Source organism: Chlamydotis macqueenii, chromosome 17 (assembly GCF_036417535.1).
Source record: "Chlamydotis macqueenii isolate bChlMac1 chromosome 17, bChlMac1.mat, whole genome shotgun sequence".
NCBI classification, from domain to species: domain Eukaryota; kingdom Metazoa; phylum Chordata; class Aves; order Otidiformes; family Otididae; genus Chlamydotis; species Chlamydotis macqueenii.
This window is the reverse complement of record NC_141572.1, coordinates 5,857,310-5,869,516: the sequence shown is the minus strand read 5'-3', so window position 1 is coordinate 5,869,516 and position 12,207 is coordinate 5,857,310.

The following is a 12,207-nucleotide window of genomic DNA, read 5'->3' as shown; positions in this document are numbered from 1 at the left end:
TTTGCATCCATAGCATCCAACAAACTAGCTTGAAAGTCTCAGGAATTTAGATAGCATCCTCTTCTTGGATTTTGAGTGGGGCCTGCTGGATGTGATACTAAGCTTTGTTCCATGGTAAGCTAAAAATCCTTCTCTCTGTGTAAGTGCGTGCGTGTGAGACAGAGTGGCTGTGTCAGAATGGATGAGCTCAGCTTGAGTGGCTTTAATTGTATAGGCTAATCATCCCATACAGGCTGATTTCATTTATTCTGTCTGTGACATAGTAAGCTTCTATGTAGCAGAAACAATACAAGAATAAATAAACCCAAATATTAATCATTCCTGGCATCGTAACTGTTGAGTGTTCCAGGGGACCTATGTGAAAATGCTGACAACCAATGCAGGGAGGGTTGGAAAGAGACGTATGTCTCCATTGGTGTCACTTCTCTATGCTAAATTATTTTGGACAAAGGAACATTTAATCCTCAGAGCTCACATACCTGAAAAGCATCTGATTCATATTTGACATAGGATGGACTGGACAGGCACTCAGTACTTTCAGAATATTTTGCAAGGAAAGAATAGTCCTGTCCTGGTTTCAGAGTATGATCAGAAAACCTAACATTAATCCTCCTGGGGACTCAGACTTCCTGTGTCAGAGTGGGTAAGCCACTAATTACTTTCCAAGTACTTTACAGTGTTACAAGCAGAAAACCTTTTGAACCTCTGCTCTCAGAACAGTCCGTTCGCTTATTCCTTCACCCAGGCTGCATGTGTGAAATACGTGTTTGTGCATGACAGCAAGGGCTTTTTGGCAGGTATATCACACATATCGTAATATGTAAATTGCTGACTATTATTAGAATGATTTAGGAAACAGATTAATCAAAACAGTTTAAAATTATGTTTGCCAATCAGGATCAGAAGCCTGTTAAACAATCCATATGAACACAGCCATTTTGAGCCTCTGCCATTTACCATCTGGCTCCATCTCTGGACTCTCCTTCTCTCCAAACACTCACAGAAACTTATCCTCCCTCCTCTGAGGCACAACCCAGATGTGCAGCTTCCCTTCCTGGGCAGCAGGAGGAGGTAGGGCTCAAACACATTTGTCTTCAGTGGAATCCCACTGTACTTACGGTTTGCTTCCTCACACTTGCACAAAAATATAAGGACTGTAAATGTAAATATAAATGTAAATATAAACACTGTAAATGTATCAGCCTTATTTCCTTAGTATAACAAGTTAAAAATGGGTCTGAAACCCCTTCTACAGTTTTTTTCTACCCTTTAATGCTTACAATTAGAATGACCGACTTCTTACCATATAATAGCTTTTCTGTCTCTTCCATCTATTTATATGGTCTCCATTACCATAGTAATAAGAGCCTCACATCCTTTAATGAATGCAATTCCCCCTCTCTCCCTCCAGTGATGATGAACAGTACTGTCATCCCAATTTTAAATGTAGGAATTGGGCCAGAGAGAGAGTAAGGCCTTAGCATAGAAAGTATGGTCTAAGCAAAGAGGCATGTGCATTGCAACACACAGCATTATAGCGCTTTATGTAAAACTTTAAAAACCTGTCTTGTGCTGTGGTTCCCCTCAGCAACCACCATCTCAAAAAGAACATCACTTTCTGCTGTGCCAAATTCAGGCTGAAGAGCAAACATAGGGCAAAACTGTAAAGGTAATCAGATCATGTCCTTGTTTTAGTTTCTTGCTCCCCTTCTCACTCTCTGGTCTTTCCTGTTCCATTTCTATATTTTGCTGCTCTTTTCTCTATTTTTCCTCTTCTCTTATTAAACCAGCCATTAAAAAGAGGTATTTCCTATCTATAGCACTTGAGAAAGATCTTGTTTCAATAGAGCTTGACTCAGAGCCTTCCAGCTCACATCTGTGACTCCACAAAGGCAGGAAATACTTCCTATTAGTTGCTTTCTTGAATTGTTTTATGCTTGTAGTAAATTAGTGGCTCTCATTTGACTATGGAGCTCTTTATTGAGGATGCCTCGCCTTCCACCTTAAGAGGCTGTATTGACCATGCTCTGTAAAAAGTTTATGCCTTGAAAAACAAAAAAAAAAAGGCATCCAATTTTGATTAAGTAGGTGAAGGCTTTCATTGTACACTTTCTCCACAAGATTCTGATGCACCCGACTGTTATTACAGATATAGATAAGTAAACAAAATATCTTTCTTCTGTTAAAGAGGTTTAGCTGTGTAATCAAAAGTAATTCAGTACCTGTTTAGCCTTGGTACTGGCTAACAAGAGGCAGATTCCATGCCCTAGTGGAAGAAAGATCAAAGGTTCTTTTGGCATTAATGAATGCTAAGCAAAAACCCCAAATATTTAATCAAGAGGGAACAAACCTTAAGACTCATGCAGCTGTGAACATTTTTACAAATTTTCATAGTTTATACTTGAATCATATCTAAGAGTTTGTTACCATGCAAACGAACAAGATTAAAGTCAGGTAACAAAGGGTGTGATTTCCAAAGCATTTTTAAAACTGCTGTAGACTTGAATGGGGCCTAGGCTGGGACAATAGGGGAAGAGCTATTACAGGCTGTCACTTCTGAAAAAGCATTTAATGTGATAGAGTGTGATTGTGACTCAGAAGCACAACAAATGCTTTAGAGGGAGGCAAAAAGGAAAGGATGCACCTGACTGGTTTTGTAAGGGTGCGTACAAGTGATACAATAATTCTTTCCCAACCAAAGTGGCAATCAGCTGATACCCTGAAGCAGAAGATTTGATTACCTAGCTTACCAAACACAATGTCAATTATCACACAATTACCTTAAATAATTATAATAATGTATTATTTTCATTGCAGTTATGCTAGGGAGCCTTGGTGATGGATCAGAATCCACTTTGCGATGCCCCAACACATACTCTGATTTTTCCCCAGAGAATTTATGGAAGACAATGGGTAGGAAAGACGCACAGAATCTGGCCACTGATATTGGTCAGCACAACAAGAAGCAATCATATGACACCAAATGTTTAACCAAGGCTATTTTTGTATAGACATCACAGCAGAGTAGACATTTTTTAAAGTATTACAGGGATTACAATGCAATTACTTAGGAGATGTTTAAGAGATGCTCCACCTGTACACAGAGGTCATACAAAAAAGCAAAGGGCTTAACTGAAAAATAATAATTAAGTGATAAAGGTGACATCAAAAGGAGTAGTTGTGGATCTGACACCTAGCTAGTGAGTGAAAGATGTTAGGTAACAAAATCCACAAAGAGCCTTGTAAGTATTTGAAGTGGTGGAGAAGGAGCATCTTGTAAAATCAAGCCACAAGCAGATCACGCCATGACACAATCCAGCCAAGAAATTAGGAAGATAATCTCTGCAGTAATGTGTTGATGATAAAATTGAGATAACATGGAATTCATTGGCATGATCAGAAAAAGGTTATATCTACTAAGACACAATACATTTCCCCCATGTATATAGGGAAGAAAAGAAAGACTTCAGATGAGTTCTGTAAGCAGAAAGTCTTTCCATACAGCTGGGATATGATGATCTACGGAGAAGGAAAAAAAAAGCAAAAATAGAGTTCAAGATGTACACCCAAATGTTGGTTGACAAGTTTATAGGTAAACTTGTCAGAAAGCAGTGTTGAGATTTTAACTGGATAGGAGGGGAGTTTCCTTTGCAAAAGATAAAAAAAAAAAAAATGAGCATTCCAGTTTGAAAAAAAACAACAACAAAATGAAATCAATACTCCAAAAAAAAAAAAAAAAGGAAATTAACTCAGTTAGCTCATAATTTCTGTTTTGGCCACCCTGCCTAAGTAATGTCAGAGTTGTCATCTTTTTGTCCATCATAGGATGATTGTTTATGCCTGTGCAAAGTCATTAATTGCAAAAGAATCTTTCAAGTGTTGATGAGATCAGTGTAATACAGGGCTATTACTAAAAGTATAATCTTGCATATGAGACTTTAATTACAATGATGATGCACAAAATTGAGAGACTCCTACTTAGCTCTTACAGTCCAAGCTGAATGTGGAGGACTGGCAGTTAAAAAAGCATTATTTAACTGTGCAACTGGTGTGTTTACTGTGGAAATCAATGAACCAGGAAAAAAGCAGAAGATTCTATGCAATTTGTGTCTACTTTCAAAGTAAACCACATGAAAAATTCATTTAAATATTTTGGAGGGAAATGTTCAAGTGGTGAAAATTGGGGAATCTCCTACAAAATCAATGCAGCTTTGCATCAGCTGAATATGCCTTGGTTACCTCTTTACCTTTTGTTTTAAAAATGGTTGAAAACCAATATTATTTATTTACGTGTACTACATAATGCTATATTAAGTGATAAATATGGCAGATGAAATTCTAATGTGGATAAAATAAAAAGTGAACTGCTAGAAAAATCTTGTTTACCAAATACTTATGTAAAGTACTCAGCTTCTTAGAACAGAACATAGATGATGTGGAATATTTTTATTATTCATTATTAAGAATGATGACAAAAAGAGATATTGCTCTCTTAATCCTTCAAAGCCCAGAAGGAATCTATGTGGTACAGAAAGTGAACAGAAAAAAAACTAAGCTGTATTCCCTAGAATGAGGTCAAAGTTCATTCTTGAAGATTCAGAAAATGCACTTTGCAGCACATAATTCTGTGCAGGAAATGACATATAAAATTGCAGAATCAGAAAAAAATCTCATGGAAGACAGAATATGTGCCAAGGTTTCACCTGTACTTTGGGTATCTGTAGGATTGTACACAAAGTACAAAATTTTCAAGAAATGTTAAGAAAATAAATGTAAACATTCTTCTTGCATCTACAGATGCTTGCATCTGAATTAGTAATTGGGGCAATTGCCAACTAAATTACCTGCCTGCATATGTTACTAGGTAATCTGCCTACTTCAATTTGCATTTTTGTGGTGCCGACAGCCTTCATAATTGTGTCCTAACTTTCCCTGAGATCTCGTAATTAAATCAAAGGACAGAGGGCCTAGAGGTTTCTGGATCCTTATACAGGCTGAGTCATGTCTGATTCTGTTGTGTCAGATGCAACCGGAGCAGGCAGTTCAATGGAATTACTCGTTATCACTTGGGAACTAGTCAGCTGCAGAACCAGATATTGCCATGTTTACAAATATGAGAAAGGATGGAATCCTGAAGATTTCTACTGCAGGGCAAAACTTAGTAGTGATCCGGAATCTTCCTTCCTCTCTACTAAATTCTAGATCATCTGAGTTTAAAACCAACAGATTATATCTGCAAAATGCCTCTTTTTAATCCAAACATAAATAGATCAATTATTGAGTTTCACAGCTGGAAAAATATCAGTATTTCTTTCCACCAGTTTTCTCATAGAAGCTTGGTGCTAGAAAAGAGCCTCTGAATCCTCAAGTTTGCGTTCCCTCAGTCAGAGACAGCCATCCAACAGCTGCTCATCCAGAAGGGTCCACAAAATTGCTACTCTCTACTTCTCACAGACACTTCCCACCATTGCATAGTGATGATTAGACCTGAAGTAAAAGACTGAGGGACACAGTAATAATTACTATCAGAAAGAGGATAGAAAAGATGAAGTATATTACCAGTGATTTTTGCCCTGCTAAGCACTGTGTCTGTTAGATGACTCTAGCAAGTGCGTGTTGCACACTACAAGAGGGAAAAAAAATAATAATAAAAACATCTAGAAAACTCAATGATCTCTGCCAGTCTGACCTGAGAGAAAATTCCTTCTTTCCTGACTCCAAATCAGGCAATCAGCCTAACTCTGGGTGTGTGAGTAAGACTCATCAGCCAGGCATTTGTAAGACTTTAATACCACTTGCCAAATCCACCTTCAAGCTGTGGCCAACCTCCAGTACTTCAGGGAAAGATAGAAAAGGGGTTTAGAAGCTCAATGCAAAAAGTACATGGAAAAAAAAAAAAAAAGAAAGCATTATGTGCTTTCCATAGAACTTGGTTGTGATGAAGTAGAGATAAAAAAAAAAAAGTAAAAAATAGAATTCACATTGTACACATTGATGACAATATTTCCACTGCATCCCATTTTCGGAAAAAGAAAGAAAGGACCAGAGCTTTTAGGCAGACTATTGGCAGAAAGATGTGATGAGATTTTAGTTTGGATAGGAGGGGAATTTCTTTTGTAAGTGCTAAAAAGAAAAACAAAAATTAGCAAAACAACAACATGTAATACTCATGGTTTTAAAACAGACAGAACAGCCCAAATGATGAAGTAATAATAACCAAATAATGTGTTTTTCAGTGAGTTTTGATTACCTCTGAGGAAAAAAAAGTAGTTAAATTATACATCAAAATGGAAAACATCCTTTCTGTCCCTTACAGTTAGTTAGTGAGAATCCACACACCATGGTGTTTGTAAAAAATAAACATGAAATGAAGCAGAGTGCAAGCAGCTTTTCAAATCGTAGAACAGTTTGGATTGGAAGGGACCTTTAAAGACCATCTATTCCAATCCCCCTGCAAGGAGCAGGGACATCTCCAACCAGGGCAGGTTGCTCAGAGCCCTGTCCAACCCGACCTTGAACATTTCCAGGGATGGGGCATCCACCACCTCTCTGGACAATCTGTTCCAGTGTTCCACCATCCTCACTGTAAAAAATTTCTTCCTTATATCTAGTCTGAATCTGCCCTCTACAGCTATAAATCAAATACTCATGACTTAAAAGACCAGGTGAAATATCTACTTCAAGATTCCCTCATAAGCTATGATCTCTTCCATACACTTATTGAGCTCATTTCATTTTACCTCTTCTTTTGCTTCAGAGCTTCACAATGGAAAACAATGCCTGCTTTTTAACAGCATCTAACTAGGAAAAGAAATCAAGGGAGAAGTCACATACATAGTTTATGAGAATACTTTCAAAGGTCATTCTCAGCTGTCTGTGCATCTATGTACATTGTTGACACTGATGGGATTACTTCTCAATGATACTTCTATCAGAAATAACAGAATCTGTCCCATCAACTTGAAAATGTATGATCATTCTGTATGGTCCATTATTGATTAAAGCTTCGCCAGGAGCTGATTGGCCTTGATTTACTCAAGCTGATGCATTTCATCTCAAAAACTGAGTATTCAAAGTAGAAATCTGCACTCAGTTCTGATAAATGATATGACCCACCTGAAACTGGAATTGCTCTCTTAAAGCCTGTAGCTCACCAGAGGAACCCTTTAGCAGTTAAGTTCCTAGTTTAGCTAGGAATACAGCCTTGTGCCTTCTGTGGCACTCTCCTTTTTTTATCTATTCATTTGTTAGAAAGACACAATCTACTGGAAAAAGAAAAGGCAGATGAGTGGAATATTACTGAACAAATGCCGATTGCACAGGAATCTATTTCCATGGCTTCAAGTCACATATTCTTCTGAGCATGATGTGGATATTCATGTCATAAACCAGTCACATCTATCCTGCCCTCTGTAACAGGATCGGCATGAACGTCAACTCAGCACAGGAGACAGACCAGCTGAGGCCCATGTTTCCTCCCTAATAATATGCCTATTTCTTTTGGGTTTGCTCACCTTGTATCATTTACTTGTAGCCTGGCTTCTATCCTACCTGCATTTGTATTATGGTCAGTTGTTAATAGCCAGGAATATTGATTATGGCTGATATTGATTTAATGAATGTTTGGTAACTTCGTGATTTTGCTCATTGTATATACAGCAGCACAATGATGAACAGATCAGTTATTATTCTGGAGGAAAGGCAACAGAAAGTGGGAGGCTGTTTCAGCCAGCATGGAAAGATAGCACAAAAGTCATGAGTGGGTGAAGGGAAACCAGAGCTTGGGTGGAGCAAAAAGAAAGGGGTAGGGTGTGAATTGAGATGATGGTGAAGCTGCAGGCAAGGGTGACACATTCTGTACAGTTATTACAATGCTTTTAATTATCTCTCATGCCTAACATTCCATTAGCATCATGCTACTATGGGTGGAGACTGATGATGGGTGGAAAGGGACATCGTTCCCCTCCTACCCTTATGCAATTCAAACCACAGTGATAACTGGTAAATCCCTAGAGATAAGGCCCTTTTACTTATTCATTCCTCCCAAATATAAGTTGAGCTTTCTCTAGGTGTTCTGCATTTCCTGTGTTCATGAATGTTATTCATCTGCTGAAGCCAAAGTATAACAGACATACCGGTTTTTGCAGTTATTAAGATCACTGAGGCCAGTCTGTCTTGTCCATACTATGCTCACTGAGGGTGTGTGGCCTAATAAATAGGTGGAGTAGTTTAAAGGAAAAATAGAAACATAGACCATTTTTTTTTCCTTTTCATCATTGACAAAATTCCTAACTGACAGGAAAAGATGCTTTTCCAGTAATTGCATCAGCTCTGATTGGCACAGGCACTCCCAAAGCATAGTGACAATCTCAGATTGTGCCAGCATCATAAACAAAGAGAACTTAGTTGGAAAAAAAAAAAAAAAAAAAAGAAACCTCAAATAACCTGCAGCATTTTTACAGGCACTGCAATAAAATAGACACTGGTAATATCCTTTTCAATATATCTTAAAGATTTCTATTTGGGGAACAAGAGCTATATAGAATATAAACTTGCTGCATCATTTATTCTTTTCTTTACAAGAGCGATTCACTGTACTGATGGGATCAGCTGCCTCAAATCTGTTTTGTAGTTATGTGACTTTTAGGAGCTGGACAAAGCTCGGACTCTACTGCAGCAGATCTCAACTATCTTCACCAGCTGTGAAATGGCTCTGAAAACAAGATGTCCTCTTCTTGTGATGAAGACTTTTTGTTCACCATCTCTGTTTTTCAACATATTTTCTAAAAAAAAATTTTAGAGAATGGTTGATTCCTCTCTGCACTGACAACCATGATAGGTCCAGTCTGCTCCAATGTTTTGGAAATAATCCTACACATTTTCTTTCCCATCCTTTCTCAGAAATGTTCTAGAAGCTTTTTCTGAAGGGAGGGCATGATATTTCGCCTGTCTTTTTGAAGTTCTGAACTCTACCATCATACCTATATATACAAAATGAACCGATGAAAACTGTAAGTCTTAAATTGCTGGGGGAGATTTCTCAATTAATCTCTGGAAAATGCAAAATTTTGACAGATGTATCAAACTTCTCCAGCAAAAAGGAGTGACCGTAATGAAGAATCTCTTGACTATACAGCAACTATACCCTAGCAAAATGAATCATCAATAATCAAAGCTTATCTTGTAACATCTAAAGCTGAGGTGCAATAACTGCTCCATGAAGTGCTAAACTGAGGCTGCTAGTGTGGTATGTTGCAATCATATTGTCACAGGAAGAACTATCTGCTGTCTTTATTGCCCATAATACAAAGTTTTCATTGCCACTAGAACCTTATAATAGATATTATTTTCTGAAAGTTTATACAATAAGAAAATAAAATTTTAGACACCCAATTATATGTTGTATTTCATAAAATATGAGAGTTCAGTAAGTGACGAGGCATTCACATATCTTCAATGGACCAATCTCCACTCTCTTCCAACCTTTTACCATTCAAACTCTCCTTCAAAAGTCCTGTCACTTCTCTTGCTCTGCCTTAGTTTCACTCCTGCATTTTAGACTGGTAATTCAAGGTTTTGTGCTCACTGAATTTATGAACATGAAAGAGCCAGCACAGAGGCAAGATATCAGTCTTGCCCTTACACGAAAAAGTTAGTTCCTCATTACCCACAGGAATCCAGGAGGATATGTGAGCCCTGCCAAGATATCACCTTGCCCCATGACAGAGAAGTCTAGAGCCTTCATGAACTTTCTGGAAGTGGGAGCACACTGGCCGGATATCATTAGTCAGCTCTACCTTGTTCCTGAAACACAGTGACACTCTGCTCCTGCTGTGCTCCCAAAGCACCTCTTCCACAGGACCTGTGGGAACCACTGCTTCATGCAGATACAAGATATTGTTGATGCTGTATCTGAAAACTGGCTCCCAGCTCAGCTGGCTGGGGTAATTTACCCCTCCATCCCTGTGTGAGTCAGCTGCTCCTCAGTGCCTGCAGCGATTCAGCTGTGCCTCCCTTCCGCCGTGTTCGTGCCTCGCTAGCTGGGAACTACTTGTCCACACTGTTGCATTTCAGTTCACTAGCTGTAATAGGATGATACAGCGTTGGTGCTAATATTTAGATTAACAAATGTTATAGTTAGAGGTGATCAGATGTTACACTAACTGAAGCCATATAAAGATCTAAGGTAGCACACTCAAATTCATGAAATTCTAAGCATTGATTTTAGTTACTGCTTCATTGTTCTGGGCCCTACTCAAGGGCCCAGCTTGTTATGTTCTGCCCTATGGAGTGCCACAATATATTTTAAGGGATTATTTACTGTCACTTTTACTGTACTAGCATTTAATTTTCATCAGAGGTCTGAGATATACCAGTAACACATTAATCATGTGTCACTCATCCCATGCGAAACATAGAAAACAAATAGAAATCAACTGTTCCTTTCCTAACATGAACTGCTCTCATTAAACTGGGAATTTGCTTTGCTGATTGCTTTTGTTTTTTTCAGACATTCTGAAAACTCTAAAAATCATCTGAATTAAAAGGAGATAATTTAGGGAGGCCTTCTTTGTAACAAAATGGAAAAGAAAAAACCTCACTACATAGTTTCTTGAAGTGCTGCTTGTACATTTAAAGTACAAATCCAACAGATTAAACCTGCATTGAAATATGATTTAGTGATTTGAAATATCAACATACTCAATATTCTCATTGTGAGAGTTGTATGTATTGTCAGATCGTGATGACAGAAAAGAATATTTTGCCATATACATTTAACAAACTACTCACAGACTACAACTATTTTAGTAATGTGTGCTTTTAAACAGATATAATGAAAAAACAAGTCCAGAATCACTCACTGTAGTAACCTAGGGTTATTACCAGACCCGTATTATGAATTGTAGCCTTCTACATCAGTCACAAGCTGATTCTGTACTTGTTAAAATCAGTTGCAAAACTTGCACTGGATCAGTGCTTTAAAAAGCCTACTTTAGGAAAAACATTTTAATTTGTTGTGGTTTTTGTTTGGTATTTTTGGTTGGTTGGGTTTTTGTTTTAAATGTCCTAGCATGTGGAGGGAATAGATTTCATTTACTGAGATTTGGCCTTTTGGTGTGTGTAGGGAACAAGAGGTTGAGCTCCAGACTAGAGAGCTCCCTCTCCCACCAGTGACAGAAATAATTGTGCATTTCAAAGGAACCTCCCTGCAAGTCTAAGGAACTTTTTGTTATGTAAATGAAACTAACTTGTTTGGTTTTGTTGATGTTTTTAAATACCAAGTTGTAGATATGTCTGTTGTGTTAAACACATCAAACAGGGAACCAGAACGTCAGTCTCCTACATTCTGGGTCCTGCTGTAGACATGGATAGTTTGCTTAAGGTTGCATTTCAAACGGCAGCTCTTTGATGCTTTAAATACCCGGCTGAACAGTGATCATTAACACAAGAAGGTGGGAAGAGGCAATCAAATGGAATTACTGGCAGGGGAGGGGCATTAACAGGGGTTGCCAAGCTGAAACAGCTTCTACCACAAAATTACCTCAAACTAGTACAAAAGTATACATAAAACCAAAAACTGTCACTGCCAGTGTCAGTATTCAAAACCTCCGCTGGTACTGTGAGTGATAAAGGGAAAAAAAAAGTTCTGCTTCTCTTCAGTCCAGAAACAGGAGTTCTTCCATGGGCATGGACTGTGGATGAGGTACTACACGGTCCACCACACAATGGGAAATCCCAGGACCCAATCTGTGCTCCTAACTGGCGTTAAAGTGAGCCTGGGCATGTCTGCATTGCACAAGGGACATCTTCAATCTGCACGGGTTGCAGTGCGGAGCTGAAAGCTGCAAAGCCATGCCACAACATTTCAACAAGTTTCATGAAAAGGTCATTATGATGTTTTCAGCTCTTCTGAGCCTCATGATTCCCAAGTTAAAAAGAAAACCATTAGTTTGCCTTCTGGGCTCCAGAGGCATACGGAAGTTTCAGCAGGCAGAGATCTGAGTGCAGAGTTTGTAGAATGCTTGAGTTCTCAAAATAAGTTCTAAATTATTGCTTTCAGAATTTTGTTTTTCTAGGAAACACATAATATTTATAGATAGACTGAATCTGCTTTTTTTTTTTTTTTTTAATCAGAGAGTATGTGATCCACTGAGTACTCACTCTGGCTGTGATTCTTCTTTGGTGTTACTTGTGTCATGCCTGAAA